This window comes from Ischnura elegans, chromosome X (genome assembly GCF_921293095.1).
Source record: "Ischnura elegans chromosome X, ioIscEleg1.1, whole genome shotgun sequence".
Taxonomy (NCBI): domain Eukaryota; kingdom Metazoa; phylum Arthropoda; class Insecta; order Odonata; family Coenagrionidae; genus Ischnura; species Ischnura elegans.
The window spans coordinates 15,596,969-15,617,031 of NC_060259.1; positions in this window are offsets into that span (position 1 = coordinate 15,596,969).

The following is a 20,063-nucleotide window of genomic DNA, read 5'->3' on the forward strand; positions in this document are numbered from 1 at the left end:
TTTAACCTTGAGCATCATGCAATCGACATATAATATTTATCGCTAACTTAATGAAATATTTGGCTTTGAGATGCAGGTGATTGACAACCAAGCATCAGTATGGGCAACCCACCTACCTCCTCAGCACCCCACGGGAAATATAGCTACGAGCGTATTTTCGAGGATTAGAAGAACGTAATTCTCATTTGGTGAGTAATCTGCAGTTAGAATCATACTCGGGAGGTGCATCGTAAATTCTGTTGAGCAATAATTGCTTCATTTCTTCGTAAAATTAAGTATACATTAAGAGTTCTAAATTAATATTCACCACAAAAATGTAAACAAATACATAAACTGTAGTATTTGCCTGGCTTTTGGAGGCAGGATAGCAGCATAAAATACCACAACTATTTCCGCATGAAATGACAGAGTTCAGCGGCGTATTTTGGGGGGACCTCGGGATGGGAGGCCTGGCCTACTCCTCCGAAACGAGTGTTTTAGTGTTTTGAGCTGTCTACCGCACAATACTCAGAGTAATTGTAATACTTCCCACCCATGCTCGTAGTACTGTATTTTATCAAATTAATATCACATTTATTTTAAATATAAAATTTCATGAAGCGTATGTATTTAAAATTACTTACATTACACCTTGCATTGATGTTGACCTCACAAAATTATCCTCTCTATAGTCAGGTGATTGGGTTGATGGAGTGGGCGTTGGCCATTCACTCCAAGAACATGTGCTCTAATCCAAGCAGAGGCAGTCTTTGGATGAAAAAGCCCAATCCCTGCATGAAAGCTGTAAAGGTAGCTCTAAAATATTTAGCATTCCATGAGTTGTGGTCCTCTTTGTACCCTTTACACAGACTTCCACCTATCTTTCCTTCACCTACGCAAATGATATTGACAATTAATTGCCTTCAATTATAAATAGATTTACTTAAAATAACAGTACAACTTCCATGGATTTACCTGAAGAAAATTAAACAAATACTTGCATGCTTCTTATGCCTTTGCAAATGAAACTAATACAAAGAAACCATGGTAGACAATAGAATACATTGAATTCATAAATATTGTGTTCAATTTGTTAAATAGAGTTATTTCTAATTTGAGGAACAAATGAGACAAGAACTTTCCTATCATTTGACAGAAATACATTCGTTTCACCTCTTAGCTATTCTATTTCACAAATAATGCATTCCAGATAAGAAGGGATTAGCACATTTCGTAGTCTAATAAACTCAACCAAGGTAAATTATACTCGTGTAGCACATCCAAATACATTTTGAGGCCTGGAGTATGGTTGCCTGCGAGGCAACAAGAATGCTCTGAGTATTTGCTAAGGCTCCTCTGGAGATCACTAATTGGGGGACCTTGGTCAAAATGTTCTCTTGCCTACATTTTTGGAAGTCTTGAAAACAAATTCAGTAACTAACAGTTACATATTTTCCCAGAAATATGAAAGTGTTGGTGGACATTAAATATAACAAGAGTTTTACAATGAAATGCGTACTCAATTGCTGAGTCAATCAAAGCCTTCGTCCTAAGGCAGCAGAGGGGGCAACCTGCCCTCTAACCTGAGGCCGAAAACTGTATGAACCCCTGATAAAAATGGCCACAGACGGCCACAGGAAATCTATGCAGCCATGGTCACATAAAGCCACACAAGATTGAGGCCATGCAACATTGTGTGGCCGTGTGTAGTTATTTGGTCATAATGTGTGGCCATCTGAGAAAGTAACATAGAATCCCTTCTTCTGTGTCTTGCAATGGACTGAGTTCTCCTGTTGATGAGCGTCTGGGTGTGCACAATGAGTATTTTTGTGAGACTTCACTGCCACTCCTACATTCCCCCTCCCTGATCTTCAACACGTACGCCACCAGTCCCTTTCATCCATCTCCACCGATCCTAATGAAGTTCTGTCCTTTCTAACGGCACTACCCTCCAACAAGGCCACAGCTTCCGACAGTATTAGCTCTCTCCTTCTCTCTTGCACTGCCAACACTCCTTGCATCCCTATATCCATGCTCTTCAATAGGCTCTTCTCCGTTGGCGCGTTCCCTGTACACTGGAAAAGCGCTAATGTCACACCAATTTTAAAATCTTGCCCCAAAGGAATCGTAGAAAATTATCGTCCGATTCCCATTCTACCAGTAATGTCCATTATTTTTTAGAGAATCCTCATGTACGTAATACCCTGCGAGCCACGTTTGGGTGTTTGGCAGGGGTGATCAATCACCAGCATACAGCATGCAATTGGACTTCCACCCACACACCACACGGTCCAAAAAAACGTCACGCGTACTAATCAATTATTCTACCAATCGCCGTTAGAAATAATAATAAAAGTCAGAAACATGCATTAAGTTATACTTAAGTTAGTTAGCTACACTACAAGTCATCTAATCTATTTGTAAGTTCTAACGCTGCCGTTATAATCTCTTATTGATAGTGGAAAAAAGACATTCTGAATCTGTCTGTTCTACAGTCTCTCTTTTATTTTATTTATATGATCTGATCTTCCGTAGCATGTTGGCGTTCGTAAGATATGGCTAACTTCGTCAGAAAAGACACTGCTCTTGAATTTATCTAAACGGTATAGAAAATTATTCAATCTATGATCTGACAGAAATTCCCATCCGAGTTAATCGAAGAGTTCAGTTACACTAACAAGACTATCGTAACGACCTTTCACGTATCTGGCAGCTCTTCTTCGCGCGCGTTCTAACTCTGTTATTAAGCCTTTTTATGAGGATCCCAAAAACTGGCAGCGTATTCTAAATGGGGTCTAACGAGGAAGGTGTAGCTAATTTCTCTCACCTTGTCGTCGCACTTTTCTAATATTCTTTTGACAAAATCCATTTTACGACTAAATTGACCTGTTATTTCTCGAATATGCTTATTCCACGATAGATCATAATTGAGTCTAACTCCTAGATATTTCACGGATTCTACAGTCTCTAATAGGGTACTATGAATGATATATCTATGCTGTGGGGAGCTATTTTTTCCATAAATTCATTACTACGCATTTTTTTTCAAATTTAATTCTAAATTGTATCCATCGCATCACACTTGGTAGAAGCGAGGCTGTTTGTTAGTTCTTCCCTATCTTTACTGAAACGGATTTCCCTGTAAACTACAGCTTCGTCCGCAAATAATCGTAGCTTAGTGTGTACCATTTCACTGATGTCGTTTATACATAGAAGGAATAGGAGTGGGCCTATCACACTACCCTGAGGGATGCCAGAAGTGACTCTAACCTCGGGCCGTATTCTGTATTTCGTCGGTACCGCACCGATCGGTTTCCCTTTCAAGACCACCGACGGGACATCATTCCGTATCGACAACGGTTTCCGTACCGACGACGGCACTTTCAGCGATTCTGTAAGGTCGTCGGTTTCAAACCAGTCGGTACGGTTCCCCTTCCTTCCCAAACAGGGAAAATCCGAATATATCCGAAGTTAGAAGTCATCTAACGTGTTACCACCACTGAAAGAAGGGTAAAACAAGTGAAGACTCAATGGCACAGTTTGGTTTCGTCATTCTCAGTCTTTTTATTTTCGGAAATTACGACTTACTGCTAGGTTAAGACAATCGATACTGGATAAGTTGTTAACAATGCTTATATGTGTGGTAGTAATTCTGTACCTACAGAATCGAAGGAAACAATATTACAGCATCACAATAAAGTTTGAATGTGATGGAGATTGTTGTTGCTGGAATGAATTATTGAAACTATCCTAGAGATCGTAGTTTCTTTTTTTAAATATTGGTTCCGTATATTGCTATTTATTCATGATTTGGTAATACAGTTGTCATTAAGTAAGTTCCGTCTAAATGTTATCAACGGAAAGTTATGCCATTGGCACCGTAGCAGACGAAAATCACATACCATGGAACGTGAACGTAGGATTCAAAAGCAAATGTAAATGTCATATTAGAGGAACAAGTTAGGAAATTGTTATAAAAATATGGAGCTGGGTGTAATTAAAAGAAGTGTAATAACGGAGGAAGTAAAGAAATTATGATTGGGTGAAATACATATGCATAAGTTGCGCATTCCAGGTGAGAGAGAATGACAATATTGCGGCAAACCTCGTACGTATTAACTAATATCTTCTTTTATCATCAAGGGAATCAATGGCTGACAATAAAATGAAATATAGTTGCCTATTACAAATGAAAGAAACTGATACCGTTGCGGCAAAATTCATATTTAAATAAAAAGATCTTATTTCCATGTCGAGAGAAACGCCAAATGATGATTGAGTGAAATAATAGTTGCCTATTCAGAGTGAGATAAAGTGATAACATTGCGGCAAAACTCATATTTAATCAAAAATATCTTTTTTATGTCAAAGGAGCAAATAAATTATGATAGAGAGAAATAAAGCCTATTACAAGCGAGTGAAAGTGGTAACATAAATGGGACAAAGTCATTATATGTTAGCAAACCTCATGTGTATTAACCAATATCTTATATTTCTGTCAAGGTAATCAATATAGATGATGACAAAGTGAACTATAGAGGCGTATTCGAAGGGACAGAAAAAGATGACATTGCAGCAAACCTCATTATTTACTCGGTGATGAGGAAAAAAGAAAATAAAACGTACAATGCGCACCGGGGAGTTCATGAAACCCACTAGTCGGTGGCCGTACCGACACCTTTTTGCTGTCGGTACGGCTACCGACGATCTCCCGTCCTCACGTCGGTGCCGCACCGATTGGGTTCGTACTGAATCGCACCACTGCTTGCCGTTAGTCGGTGTGACGTCGCACCCGACGAATAGGTGCCGCACCGATCGGTTTGAAGTTACAGAATACGGCCCCTCGTTGGAGACTATACCGTCTAATACTACTCATTGCACGCGGTCGCTCAAATGTTCTCTTATATCGTGGGCGAAAAGCGCGAACTGGGTTTCGCCTGATCTACTTTTCCTGAACCCATATTGAATTCTCATTAACAAGTTTTGCGCGTCCAGGTGTTTCATTACTGAGTTGACTGCGATGTGTTTAAGGACTGCATGAGATGGACGTTAAAGATATCGGTCTGTAATTAGATGCCTGTTCCTTGTCTTTGCTTTTGAATATTGGCGTTACATTAGCAATTTTCCAGTCACTAGGTACTTCGCGTCATCTTTCGTATGCTGAGATTGTCAACTGTCTTGGATGAGTTTTCAAAAGGCTGGGTGAACACGCTCTTGAATTAGGAATTTAATAAATTTTCCTTTATCGGAGCTGTTTGTCAACACATCTTCATTATCGTTTCTCAGCTAACATACGGTAGATCGTTTACTTTGAACTTCCCTAACATAAGACCATAATGCTTTTGGGTTATCCCGTAGCTAAAGAGGGGGCTATTCCTGCCACACGCAACAATACGTGATGAACATGCGGGAACCGGCATCCTCAGAATCATCACAGAAGAAGATATGGTATCTGCTAGACCAAGGAGGAATAAGATACCAGGTGAAGATGGCATAAAAATCATCCACCTCAAAAAAACACCAGCGTGCCTTCCACCGCGGAGAAACATCTTCAACGCCGGGCTAGCGCTTAAGTACTACCCCCAGGCTTGGAAGAAAATAACGATGGTGATGATACCCAAGCCTGGAAAGGAGAGCGCGAAAGCAGGAAATTACCGGCCAATAAGCTTGACGAGCACCGTGGGGAAGTGGTTCGAAAGGATCATCGTCTGACGCATGACGACGCTGCTGTAGGGCAACGGAGCATCGCCACAATTGCAGTATGGATTTCGACCCCACCGGTGCACCACGGATCCCCTCACACTCCTTACCAGCACAGCAGCAGAGGCAATCAACAGGAACATGTACACGGCCGCTCTGTTCCTGGACATAGAAAGGGCATTCGACTGTGTGTGGCACGACGGTTTAATGTACAAGCTAGAGAAGCTGCCCGGGATGGAACACGACCTCTTGCGGATAATGAATGGTTTCATCAGAAAGAGAAGCGCAATGGTGAAAGTCGGGCCCCAGCTCTCCTCCGCATTCCCACTACAAGCCGCTGTCCCACAGGGCACCGTGCTCTCCCTCCTACTCTTCTCGCTGTACTGCCACGACATACCTACGGACATCAAGAAGAAAAAGTCCGTGGAAGTAATACAATACGCTGACGACACTGCCCTCTGGAGCACGGTCCTCACCCCAAGAAAAGTGGTATACAACATCCAGACCATGCTGTCACATCTGGAGAAATGGTTCAAGGACTGGGGAGCCCGTCCGAACCCAAAGAAGACGCAGCTCATCATAATGAAACCTCTGGGGAAGAAACACTTCGAGAAGCAGCAAGTGACCCTGTGGAACCAAAGAGTTCATCAGTCCACCACGGCCACGTACCTGGGGACACTAATAGACCAAAATCTCAATTTTAGGAAGCTTGTATCCAGCATCTTGGTAAAGTGCAACAGAAGAAGCAATATTGTTCGCGCAGTCAGAGCCGGAGGGCGCTGGGTGTCAGAGAAGTGCGGCGTGCTTCTATACAAGTCTTTCATTAGACCGGTCATGGAGTACGCCGCACTAGCTGTGCTCCCGTATCATGACGTCCTAGATAAATACGCCTCGTTTGATAGGCGTATCTTACGTCAAATATTCCTGTTGCACCCACGCACTAATAGAAAGCACGTGTATAACACCACTAACGTTGAGCCTCTCCTCCACAGATTATGCCGGCTAAGGAGGAAGGATTGCAAAACACAACCCACGGCATTTCGAGGACATCATGCTCCCTGTGAATGGGATCATCACCAGGACGAATAAGCACAAGCTCTACTCCACGCCCAAGTTTATCAGCGACCACCCCCATCTCTACCACCCAAACATCACTCTACCACCCTCGCACACGGGTGAAACCAGTGATCCTCGCCCCCACGACGCTGACCATCACTCCTGGACTCCCAATACGGCGTGAGCACAGATAGAGGTCCAGAGAGAGAGCAATACTGTGATTCTCCAGCCCCCACCCAGAGAGGACGACATCGTCCAAAATTCATACATAGCAATTTCACTGTTGCGTTTTCATACATTATGCCGCGCATTACAGTTCCAAGTGTTGCGTCGAATTTTCCTCTAAATGCATGTGAACATTTTTATTACCGAAATTAGTTAGAATAATGAGTTACGAAGAGGAACAACAGAGGGTGTCACGGTTGCTGTCCGAAGGGGAGAGAGAACCATAAGAATCCCTGCATTTTTATGACGACGACGACGACGATGACGAAGATGATTTATTGGAGGTGCGAGAAGAGAGCAGTGACTCGGAGCAAGACTGGGACATGGAGCAGCTGTGAAAGAGGCAGTGGCGGCTCGTGATTCAAATGCTGGGAGGGGCGCACTCCACCGGGGGGTCATAATTTTTTAATATTTCGTGTATTTTATTAAGTTTTTACGGCAATCTAGGAATAAAATTTTGTGATGCCAATGTTCCGTTTTTTTCAACAAAAATACCTAGTTTTCCTAATAAAGCTTGATAAATAAGTACTAAATGCAGTAGACTCTCGGTCATACGGATCGGCTTAGTCCGGACTCTCGATTATACTGATCAATGATCTTGAAGAATAAAAATATATTTGCTGCGATATTTTGCAAATACAAACGAAAATACGTAACTTTAGGTTTTAGCGCCTAAATTCTTCGTGCGGATATGCCCGCAATACACTTATGTTGTTCGCTTTGCAATCATAATGCGTTATTTGTCAAATCTATTCAACATTTGCAAAGATTTAGGTAGCAATGACACTTGTAACACCTGAGGAGGGAGGGGAGTGCCACTGACTTCCACTAGGTAACAAACACTACTAGAATGCGCGCGCTTTGCTATTGCAGATGTAAACTTTGATTGCGGTGTTCGCGTTGCTTCTTGAATACAGTATGATTTAAAATCAATAATTAAACATTTCTCACACATTTTTAACAAAATCTGAAATACTCACATGCCTTTAGTTATATTGCAGAAGTCCATCCTTCTTTCCTTTTGTCCAGCAAAGTGATCAATTACACGTTCGTTGAAATCAGCGCCAGACAACAATTTCTTTCCGATTGAACACATGGCAAGGGCACTAGTCTATAAATAAACAAGGGACGACACAAAATGGGCCGAAGAAAAATACGACCAAAAAGAACAAGGTGCCTGGACACAGATTTAGGGACAATTTTTCCCTATGTTTCCCTAAAACAAAAACGAGCACTGTTGATTAATTCAAAATTGTCTTCTTGAATGTACACACAGCACTAAGAAACTTCTTAATCGGCAATTACGCACAGTTAACTCCTCAAAAATGATGTCTGAACTCATTTCACTCCGTTCTTTCCGAGAGTCTTGCCGTTACTATAAGGAAGAGTCAAGGGAGATAGAAATCGTGGTCCACTAATGCTGATTCAGCTGAGGGACGAATTTAAGGTCAGCAAAGGCATTCAAGCAAAACAAAAGACGTCACGGACCATCTCCTTGAGTCTAAGATTCATATGTGGTAAACACACGAAACGCCAACGGGTCGCACTTGGAATAACCATGTCTTCGAAATCATTGCCATGATATAATAGAATAAAAATTCTAGATCGTAAAAGAAGACGACTCTGAACCACAGATAGGAGCTGTAAGGATCTCCGCACTGATATGAACTCTTCGAAGCCACTTAAATCAGACCCAAGTGGACATTTTCCGTCAGACAGCTACCGCTCTGCCGCTGAGGAATTAGGTGAACATGAACTAATAGAACAAGGACGGCTAGAAAAATGATGAACCAACACACAAAAGGGGCATTGTACGCGGAACTTCTTGACATTCATTGAATGACTCTATTTAAAGTCACGTTTTACGGGTTTAATCATTTTTAGTCCTTCACCCTATCACGCACGCACCTATTTCTTAAATTATAAATCAGTGGGGAATGCTAACTGATTTTTCCTAATACTGCAGGTCTTTTGATAAATTTATCTGAAAATAGGTACCGCATTTCTAAACATCGGGAAGATATGAATACATTGTTAAGGCCTAAATATTATAATATCAGTTTCCCCAAGGTTCTTGAAATTCGTAATCATAATAGAACTTTGGCAAATACTCGAGAATACTTTTCCTACAACAATACGGCCTTTAACTGGTTGGATTTTATGTGTTCCGGAATTCATACACCAAAAAACGCAAGCATAATGGGATACTTTATTTTCTGTAGCAATACCTACCAGTAATTAAAAATTAAAATCGTATAACTACACCCAGTACAGTGACCATTCTGATTCCGTACGTCCCTTTTCTGTGGCAGCGCCAAGTAGACGCCAGATTATACGCCCGCCGGCCTGCGCAGCGATATCAACTCACACGTCGCTCTGCGCATTCTCGGACGACGTCCCAAGACTTCCATAAGACACAACGTTAGACGCGTCATAGCACCAGCGGCCCCCACCACTACCACTCTCCATATAACTGCATGGGGATGGATTGGGACGTTCTGGCCAGCGCCCCACGGCTACAAATACGAACTTCTCGCGCTATTTCTTTTCGTGTTTTTCCAACACTTTCGATGTATGTGACTGAAAAAACACTTTGATTAGTTAGATGTATAATTATAATCTCGCTGCGCTCCGCGCGCTCGTTAAGGGGCTCCGCCCCTTAAAAACCCCGGGTCCGGCTTCGCCGTCTACATTTGTGATTCTTCGAAGAATTTTAGTTCGAATAATCTCACCTCAGCTAGTGGCCGGCTTCGCCGGCCAGGGGATAGGGAAGGGCCCCACTCATTCCTCGTTAAGAGGCGGCTTCGCCGCCCAGGGGTTGAGTGTGCCCCCCCGGGGCTACCCCGCTTAATACTCGGAACGGCTTCGCCGTTCCTCGTCAGGGGTCGGCAAAGCCGCCCAGATGGCAAGGGCATTTTGGAACTGTTTCACCGTCATTCGTTTAAGGGGCGGCTTCGCCGCCCAGAGGCGGAGGGAGCCCACAGCGGCTGCGCCGCTTTAACGTCGGGGCGGCTTCGCCGCCCAAGGATTACTGAAGCTCCCCCTCGCCTACGCCAGTTACTCCTCGGAACGGCTTCACCGTTCCTCGTTGTGGGGCGGCTTCGCCGCCTTGGGGATAATGAGCCCCCCGCGGCTGCTCCACGTAGTCCTCATAAATGGTCCTCTCCACCGAAAGGATTCCCAGGGGGATTAGGGGGTTTTCATGTGTTATACATGCGGTCATCAATCGTCCACAGTGATCATGTGGCGATGATTTTAAAGGGTAGTGCAATGCGGCGTAATAGTGGCGACAAGTACCCATAAAAGAAGACTTCATGGCAAGTTTTCATTTTTTGCGGGGGGTTCCAACGGAATACCGGGGGTTTTATGCGTGTGAAAACCAGTGGTTACAAATCGTTCTCATAAATTCCGTGCGGATAAGTCCTAGGGGTCTGGAACAGTGGCAGAATTCTGACGATTGTTTTACCCGGATAGGCGATTTATTAGAAAAATTTTCTGGGAGGTTTCACGGGGTTATCGGGCGTTTTAATAAGTAGTAGAGGCACCAGACAGTAGTAGAGTAAATTGTGACGAAAACTACTCGGAAAAGCGCCTTTAACATTTTTTTATTTTTTTTTCGGCGAGGTTCCAGGAGGTGATCGGGGGTTTTCTGGTATTTTTTCCCGTTTTATTTACGGTGGCCCGCCCTCATCAAATATTCCGGATCTAGAGCTCAGAGGGGACGGGTAGTGCGGCGTAATGTTTGCGAGAAGTTCCCAAATAGGAGACTTAATGGCACATTTTACATTTGGGGGGATTTCAGGGGGATACCGGGGGTTTATATGTGTGTACCCCTGGCGGTCACCATCCGTTCACTTGAATTCCGTAGGGATGAGTCGTTGGGGTAAGAACCAGCTTTGGAAAGTCTCGAAAAGTACCGAAAAAGTAGACTTATATGCAAAACTTTATTTTTTGGGGGGTGTATGTGGGTTTACCGTGGGTTTATAGGTTTTTACTACCAGGGGTCATCAATTGTCCACATCAATTCCGTAGCGATGAGTGGTAAGGCTACAAAAGCGGTGGAATTGTGATGAAAAGTACCCAAAAAGGCTACTTATATTCAAATTTTAATTTTTTAGGGTTTTCAGGGGGTTTAAATATGGCCTTGTTATATGGTCACATGCATTTACTATCATAACTAAGAGAAGTTGCCCCTATGACATCCATATTTCGATAGTAGTACAATAAAAGGTAAACCTCTCCCCGGAAAAAATTAGTACTGTCCGCAATTTTTATTTTTCCGCAGTTATATCGACTGCAACATTTATTAAATTCTTATATTTTCGGAAACCATATGAATAGATGTATGTAATTGTAGAGTTTAAAAGACATCGGTAGGGAAAACATTGAAGAAATCTTGTGTCAATCTTTTGAAAATCGTAATTTTCGGTGATTTTGGGAACGTTTTTATTTTTTTCTGGAAAACCATGGACGAAAAAAAGAAAATTGTTACCTACATATCGTAGACGATGTTATGAGCATATATAATATTCATTTTCAGTATCCTACACCTGCAATTACGACGAGGGGAGAGGGAGTTATGAAATTTGTTTCGAAAAAGCTTTTCGGACGCCATTTGTGCAGCAATTTACTTTAAAATTATCTAAATCCATTACATAATTACGTGACTACATTCATCAGCTTTCAAAACGTACATAAACTATCCGCGTGGCACACACCGTTCACGCGCAGTAAAATAAAAATCGAAATACCGTCCCCGGAAAAGGCGCGATTTCGGCCATTTTGTCGTCCTAGCCATGACACGTGGCGGAAACTTCTGGTTTTCGGATTTTTCCTCCGGAGGTTTTCTGGTATATTTTCCCGTATAGTTTACGGTGGCCCGCCCTCATCAAATATTCCGGATCTAGAGCTGAGAGGGTACGGGTAGTGCGGCGTATTGTTTGCGAGAAGTTCCCAAATAGGAAACTTTTATGAAATTTTTTATTTTTTGGGGGGTGTATGTGGGTTTACCGGGGATTTATAGCTTTGTACTGCCAGGGGTCATCAATCGTCCACATTAATTCCGTAGCGATGAGTGGTAATTCTTGGGAAAGCGGCGGAATCGTGACGTAAAGTACCCGAAAAGGCTACTTATGTGCAAATTTTAATTTTTTAGGGGGTTTCGGGGGGTTTAAAGATGACGATACTATATGGTCACATTCATTTACTTTCATATCTAACAGGAGTGAGCCCTATGACATCCATATTTCGAGAGTAATACAATAAAAAGCAAACCAGTCCCCGAAAAAAGTGAGTAGCGCCCGCCATTTTTATTTTTTCGCTGTTAAATGCGTTGAATCATTTATTAAAAATTCATGTTTTCTGAAAGACAATGCAAAGTTGTATGTAACTACAAAGTTTGAAAGAAATCGGTAAGGTTAAAGTTGACAAAATCTTGTGTTAATCTTTTGGAAATCGTAATTTTCGATGATTTTCGAAATATTTTATTTTTTTTCTGAGTAACCAAGGACGACGAAAGAAAATTGTTGCCTACATTTCGTAGACAATGTATTAAGCATATATAATAATCATTTTCGTTACCCTACACCTTAAATTAACTCGAATGGAGCGGAAGTTATGAAATTTTATTCGAAAAATAAACTTTTGGACGCCATATTGGCTGCAATTTTCTCAATTGGAAACTAATTAATTTACTTTATTACATGCCCACGTTCATCAGCTTTCAAAAAAAGCATTTGCGACCCGTGTGTTACGCATAATTAGCGCGCAGTAAAATAAAAACCGAAAGATGGTCCCCGAAAAAAGCCCGATTTCGGCCATTTTGTCGTCCTAGCGACGACACATGGCGGAAACTTCCGGTTTTCGGATTTTTCCTCCGAATCATTTCCGGTTCCCCGCACGCGTGCCAAATTTCAGCTCTCCAGCACTTCTAGAAGTGGTCGGGAATTTGTATCCATGAGTGAGTCAGTCACCACAAGGGCTGTATATAGATGGGAAGAGCGCCACCGCGCGGTATCCTGAGATGAGTTTATATATGTTGTTCACCGGGAAAGTGTAAAATCTTAGCAGATATGCCATAAAATTTGGAATGCATTAGATTGAAATTGCTTATTATCTTCACCAAGGGCGTACCCAGGATCATAACTAGGGGGTGCAAGCCATAGTCTAGGGGGGGGGGGAAACCAAGTTGTGACATTAGTTTAAGAGATTATTTCCTTGAAAAAATAGTTTTATTTTAGTTACATATCTTATACTAATACATAACATTTTTCGTGGGTCTAAAGAAAATTTGCTGAATGCTTTTGTTCCAATTCAGTACTAATTTTGCTCAGAGACTTTTGCGATTTTTGTTTCTAAGGGGGGAGGGGCAGCTGCCCCTCTGCCCCTCGCTGGGTACGCCCGTGATCTTCACGTAAATAATTAATTTTACAATAATTCTATATAATTTTTTTGGTCTACACTCATCTCTGATTCGTAAAAACTGAGCGAGATGAATGGAATTAAATGTAATTACTTGTAGTTTTATCATTATCTCGACGGGGTAATTAATCGGCTCATCTACACTTTTTTGTGAATCTCCTTTTGCAAATCTTGCCGCAACTCAGACTGCACTTATCTAACTTGATAAGTACGCTACGCAGCAATTTCACTGTTGCGTTTTCATACATTATGCCGCGCATTACAGTTCCAAGTGTTGCGTTGAATTTTCCTCTAAATGCATGTGAACATTTTTATTACCGAAATTAGTTAGAATAATGAGTTACGAAGAGGAACAACAGAGGGTGTCACGGTTGCTGTCCGAAGGGGAGAGAGAACCATAAGAATCCCTGCATTTTTATGACGACGACGACGACGATGACGAAGATGATTTATTGGAGGTGCGAGAAGAGAGCAGTGACACGGAGCAAGACTGGGACATGGAGCAGCTGTGAAAGAGGATGATATCTTCACCAGGAAATATGGAAACACCGGATGGAGAAAGAAGGCACCAATACAAAGCGTAAGAACGCGCTCAAAAAAATATAAATACACAATTGACCAAGAGGAAAAATGAAAGGAATGAAGAGTTCCGTAGAATCATGGCGATATTTTTTGACAGTACAATAATAAATGTTACAGCCGATTGTACTAATAAAATCATCAATAAGGTTTCTTCTAATTACGGACGTAGCAGCTACGCAAGACCCACTTATGTTCATGAAATTGAAGCACTAATGGGAGTGCTACTGCTTAGTGGTATCAATAAAAGCAATCACCAAAATGCCGAAGACCTCTTTAGTACCAAAGGCAATTCAATTGAAGTATTTCATCTTGTCATGTCACTTAAGCGTTTCCGATTTCTGTTGCGTTATCTAACTTTTGGGAAGAAACTAAGGATGAAAGACGTCCCAGACAGCACAAGCATTTGTATACAAATGGTATATCTTCTGTACGTTTACAAATTGTACCGATTTTTGTAATACAGCTGTAATACTATTTATTGTATTCAAACGTCTTGTATACAGATGATTGGTAATACGATTGTAATACAAAGGCAAAATACAAGGGAAATATAAATTTGTAATGCATTTGTATTGCAAATTTGTAATAAAACTGTAATACGATTGTATTCAAACGTCTTGTATACAGATGATTCGTAATACGATTGTAATACAAAGGCAAAATACAAGGGAAATATAAATTTGTAATGCATTTGTATTACAAATTTGTAATAAAACTGTAATACAATTGCATTCAAACGTCTTGTATACAGATGATTCGTTATACAGTTGTAATACAAAAGCAAAATACAAGGGAAATATAAATTTGTAATGCATTTGTATTGCAAGGGAAATACGATTGTATACCAATGGTAATACGATTGTATTACAATGGTTATACGATTTGAATTACAATGGTAATACGATTGTATTGCATTGGTAATGCCTTGGTAATACGATGGTATTACTATGGTAATACCATTGTATTACAATGGAAATACAATTTGTAATACGATTGTAATAGAGGACATTTGACACTGTATTACAACTGTAATACGATTGTAATACAACATGCTCTGGTTAGAAAAACCCTTGTAAAACGATTGTATTACAAATGTATTACCACAAATTTGCTGTCTGGGTTGTAATATGATCTTATTGTGATCGAACGTACAGAAGATTTAGCATTTGAATACAAATGCTTGTGCTGTCTGGGATAGGTGGAGTAGATGTAGTGGATAGGTTGTGCTCTAACTACAATATGGTGGTTTCCTATTATTTTTTTATTGCTTTAATCGAAAGATTATTACTCCTGGAGTACGTATTACGCTTTTAGATTTTTAAATTACAACATCTATTTTTCGCGATTAAATGAAAAGTGAAAATTTTCAAGCGCGCGAAAACGCGACGCTTAAGTATGAATGCCGGGAAATATCTCCGTACGTCGTATTTCTGGTTCCCCCTCCCGCCCGGTGAGGTGACCTTGAGGCGAGGCTTAGCGCTGATACGTCGCAGGATGCTAGCGGATAGCTGAGCACCTTGCTGGATGGTAGCGCTTGGCTTAAAAAAGGTTTATTAATACCTTATCAAACGAAGAAAACTTTCCGACCTTAGCCAGTTTTAATAGGTGATTATTAAGACATGTTTCCCTGAGCTCTGTGCCTCATGCATGCATTGGTAACCTCAGACGATGTATAACTCCTATCCTCTCGTGTAGAAACTAGGTCCCTGTGACGTCATGCGGAGTGGAATCGCATGGGCGCCAATCTGGCCTTTTTCAAATGAGGATAAAATTTGACCCTTGCCATTCGTCTAAACCGGTATTTCAAAAACCGAATAATTTGTGTATTATGAATACACTAATGGTGGGTAACGAATCGCAATCAATGCCTTTCGTTTTCTTTGATGAAGGAAACTACCCTATTGCGCAAGACCAACAAGGCGTCGGTAAATGGTCATGTTTTATTCATTATTAAATATATCAACAATCAACTCTCAAGTAATATACACTATAAACAACAAGAAAGAAAGCCTGATACAGCGTAAATTTATTAAAGGAATTGCATTTTCCCTTATTGAAAAACATCTTAGGAATCGTGCATCCATGGAAAACAACACGAATTACTCGTTTACGGATAAATGAACTGCTGACCATTAAGCCATCAGAACTACCTCCTAATCCTACTGAAGGGCAGATTGGGCTCTATATGTATTGTGACAGTAAGAGAAATTGTGAAACGCGATACTCTTGTAAAATTTGCAACTTATTTCTCTGCCTTGAACACGTAACCTTGCTTTCAAAAGGTGTTATGCCAAAAATGCAGAAGCCATCTTATAACATTGATATTTCTGAAAAATTCCTCACTATGTATCATTGAATGTCTTTTTAATTTCTGGCATGTAATGTAAATGAAATCAATTGTTTATTATCAATACCTTGTATCGGATTTTTTGGTATACTAATGAAAAAATGCTAATGTGTTTATGGAGAATGATCGCAGACTTTCCCGGCGTATCGAATCGCGGAAGGTTATTCGGGAATGCCACCGGGTCATGTTCTCCAACTCCATCTTGGCCGACGTTTCGATGAACGAGTTGTCCATCGTCATCCGGGCATGCTGAATCTTGCTCTTTCAACAATGTTTATTTCCACAAGACAATAAAATATTCAAATTTAACATAGTAACAAAATAGCAATAACATAGCATCTCGTGGAGCTGCTTAGGCTTCCGCCTCTTCAGCATTACTGAGGTTGAACGCTGGTTAGGGAGTGGTATTTGCTCGGTATTCACCTTAAGGATGGTAGGAAACCCGTATAACCACCGTCAGGCCGCCACGGCACAATAAACTATGAAATATCAACATGCCAAAGATAAACTACGTTGATATAACAATAAAGAATAAACAATTTCATAAATAAATAGTCTTTTCTCCGACTTCACTGGATTTGATAATATATATAAATAAACAGTCTTATAAACGTTATCACTAGGGGTTGGGGGATCACTTGGACGATGTCGTCCTCTCTGGGTGGGGACTGGAGAATCACAGTATTGCTCTCTCTGGACCTTTCAAAAAATTTCAGCAAGAGAATGTGGACACAAATTTTCAAATCAAATATATTAAATTTAATCACAAAATTATTACCTTTAAAATAAAACAGAATTAAGTAAAATATCTTGAACCGTTCCTGAGATATGAGCATTTTAGTATTTTGTCCAAAATCACATGTGAAAAATAGCACCCGCAGGTCCACGTTGGGTGGAATGTATCTCGGGCCACAAATTTTTTGGACAAAAAAAAATACTTACTACTTACTTTGTCCTGAAGGTTGACGTATGTTAAATTCAATAACATCAGAGGTATGAAGGTAAGATTTTTTCTTAGGCTGCCTGAATGGATATGGACTGCGCCTACTACATTCTAATTCAAAAAATTAAAAACAAAGTACATGTACATGAAGCAAGAATGCTAAAAATTGTAGCAAAGCAATATCAAATTAATTGAACATTAACTTATTATTTTTCCTATCTTAAGCACTCTGGTACAACCAGTTTGATATTTCTCGGACAAACAACTTGTCCTCGTAAAGTCCCTTCCTCCGGGCAGAAACTGTAAAGATAAAGGAAATACTATCATTACTCCCTGGGGTATATAGGAGAAATGCTTGAAAATTATATTAAACTCCTGAAATACCTAAGCATTTAATTTAGGTATAGGTTCCTTTATTCAGTTTAGGGTATTTGGTTTTCCCATAGAAATAAGTCAAAAGATGAAGTTATTACTCCATGGGGTAATACTATTACCTAAATTTTCGTTGCATTCCAAATAACTTTATAACAAACCTCCCCTATCATCACATTTACTGATGTACCACAAAAGTGCACCAGGAGTTTTATACGGGAGGAAATTTAAAAAATGAAATTGGCACTTCTTCAAGTCTTCGCAAGGTTGGGTGACCCTTAACTTTCACGAAAATGTAGTAAATACCCCAAATTCTCTCTTGCCTCACTAATTCCATTCATTAAAATTATACTTTTGTTGGCTTCCTCGGTATAGTTTCATGTTAGGTTGACTCTTATATCTGTAGCGATAAATAATGAATAAAACGAGAAAGCAACACGTCACTAGTACATTAACTCCATTATCAATACGCCTAAAAGTTCTACAGCAGGACCACTTTCCACGCTTAAAATGTGTATGCATGCATCGATTAAAGCATTGATTGCCAGCACTTACCTGCAGCGACAGCCGTGGGTTCCAGAGTTGACAAGGGAGCTTGTAGCAGAGATGACCTGAGAATCTACTAAGGCTCACTAAATATCGCGGAATGGTAGGAACGAATACAGGTATCTCACTGTCGCGGCCGTAGTTTAACAGCCACCAAGAGTCCAAAATCACAATGAAGCCGGTGTCAAAATCGTGAGAATAGTCCTAACCAAATAAAGCAGGGGTCAAAACCGGGAAAAAAAGAATCCAACACGGCGAGGGGTAAAAGTAATCTATAAAGCGAACCAGAAAATATGCGGTAGAACTCCATTTACCTTCTCATCACTTCTAATAACGAGCATTAGGAAAGCAAATTTTGGCAACTTTGTTTGGCAAGTTCGACGATAATCTGGGTATTTGTTCGTTCTTTTGTTTTCCGGGCGGGTCTTCCGATATTACAAATGTATTACAAACGTATTATTAATGTATTACAATCGTATTACAATTGTATTACAATTGTATTACAAATGTATTACAAATTTATATTTCCCTAGTATTTTGCCTTTGTATTACAACTGTATTACGAATCATCTGTATACAAGACGTTTTAATACAATCGTATTACAGTTTTATTACAAATTTGTGCAAATGCATTACAAATTTATATTTCCCTTGTATTTTGCCTTTGTATTACAATCGTATTACGAATCATCTGTATACAAGACGTTTGAATACAATAAATAGTATTACAGCTGTATTACAAAAATAGGTACAATTTGTAAGGGTACAAAAGATTTAACATTTGTATACAAATGCTTGTGCTGTCTGGGAAAATGGAACTTTTGTATTCCATTTGTATTCCTATCGTATTACAGTGTCAAATGTCCTCTAATACAAAATTATTATATTTGTATGACAGGGAAAAATACGAGACTTTTACAAATTGTTTACCTTCGTATTACAGAGAAAATACAAAACTATTACAAATTGTTTTCCCGGCAGTTGAGGCATTCTCCTGGTAATACAGAGCTTTTACAAATGTGGTATTTCCCTTGTATTTTGCCTTTGTATTACAATCGTATTACGAATCATCTGTATACAAGACGTTTGAATACAATAAATAGTATTACAGCTGTATTACAAAAATCGGTACAATTTGTAAACGTACAGAAGATATACCATTTGTATACAAATGCTTGTGCTGTCTGGGACGTCTTTCATCCTTAGTTTCTTCCCAAAAGTTAGATAACGCAACAGAAATCGGAAACGCTTAAGTGACATGGCAAGATGAAATATTTCAATTGAATTGCCTTTGGTACTAAAGAGGTCTTCGGCATTTTGGTGATTGCTTTTATTGATACCACTAAGCAGTAGCACTCCCATTAGTGCTTCAATTTCATGAACATAAGTGGGTCTTGCGTAGCTGCTACGTCCGTAATTAGAAGAAACCTTATTGATGATTTTATTAGTACAATCGGCTGTAACATTTATTATTGTACTGTCAAAAAATATCGCCATGATTCTACGGAACTCTTCATTCCTTTCATTTTTCCTCTTGGCCAATTGTGTATTTATATTTTTTTGAGCGCGTTCTTACGCTTTGTATTGGTGCCTTCTTTCTCCATCCGGTGTTTCCATATTTCCTGGTGAAGATATCATCCTCTTTCCAGTGGCGGCTTGCCCATAAGGACTCTCGGACGCCGCCCCTCCCAAATATTTGAAAAAGTAAAAAAAATAAATATCCATTAATCCCATCTATATACAGCCCTTGTGGTGACTGACTCACTCATGGATACAAATTCCCGACCACTTCTAGAAGTGCTGGAGAGCTGAAATTTGGCACGCGTGCGGGGAACCGGAAATGATTCGGAGGAAAAATCCGAAAACCGGAAGTTTCCGCCATGTGTCGTCGCT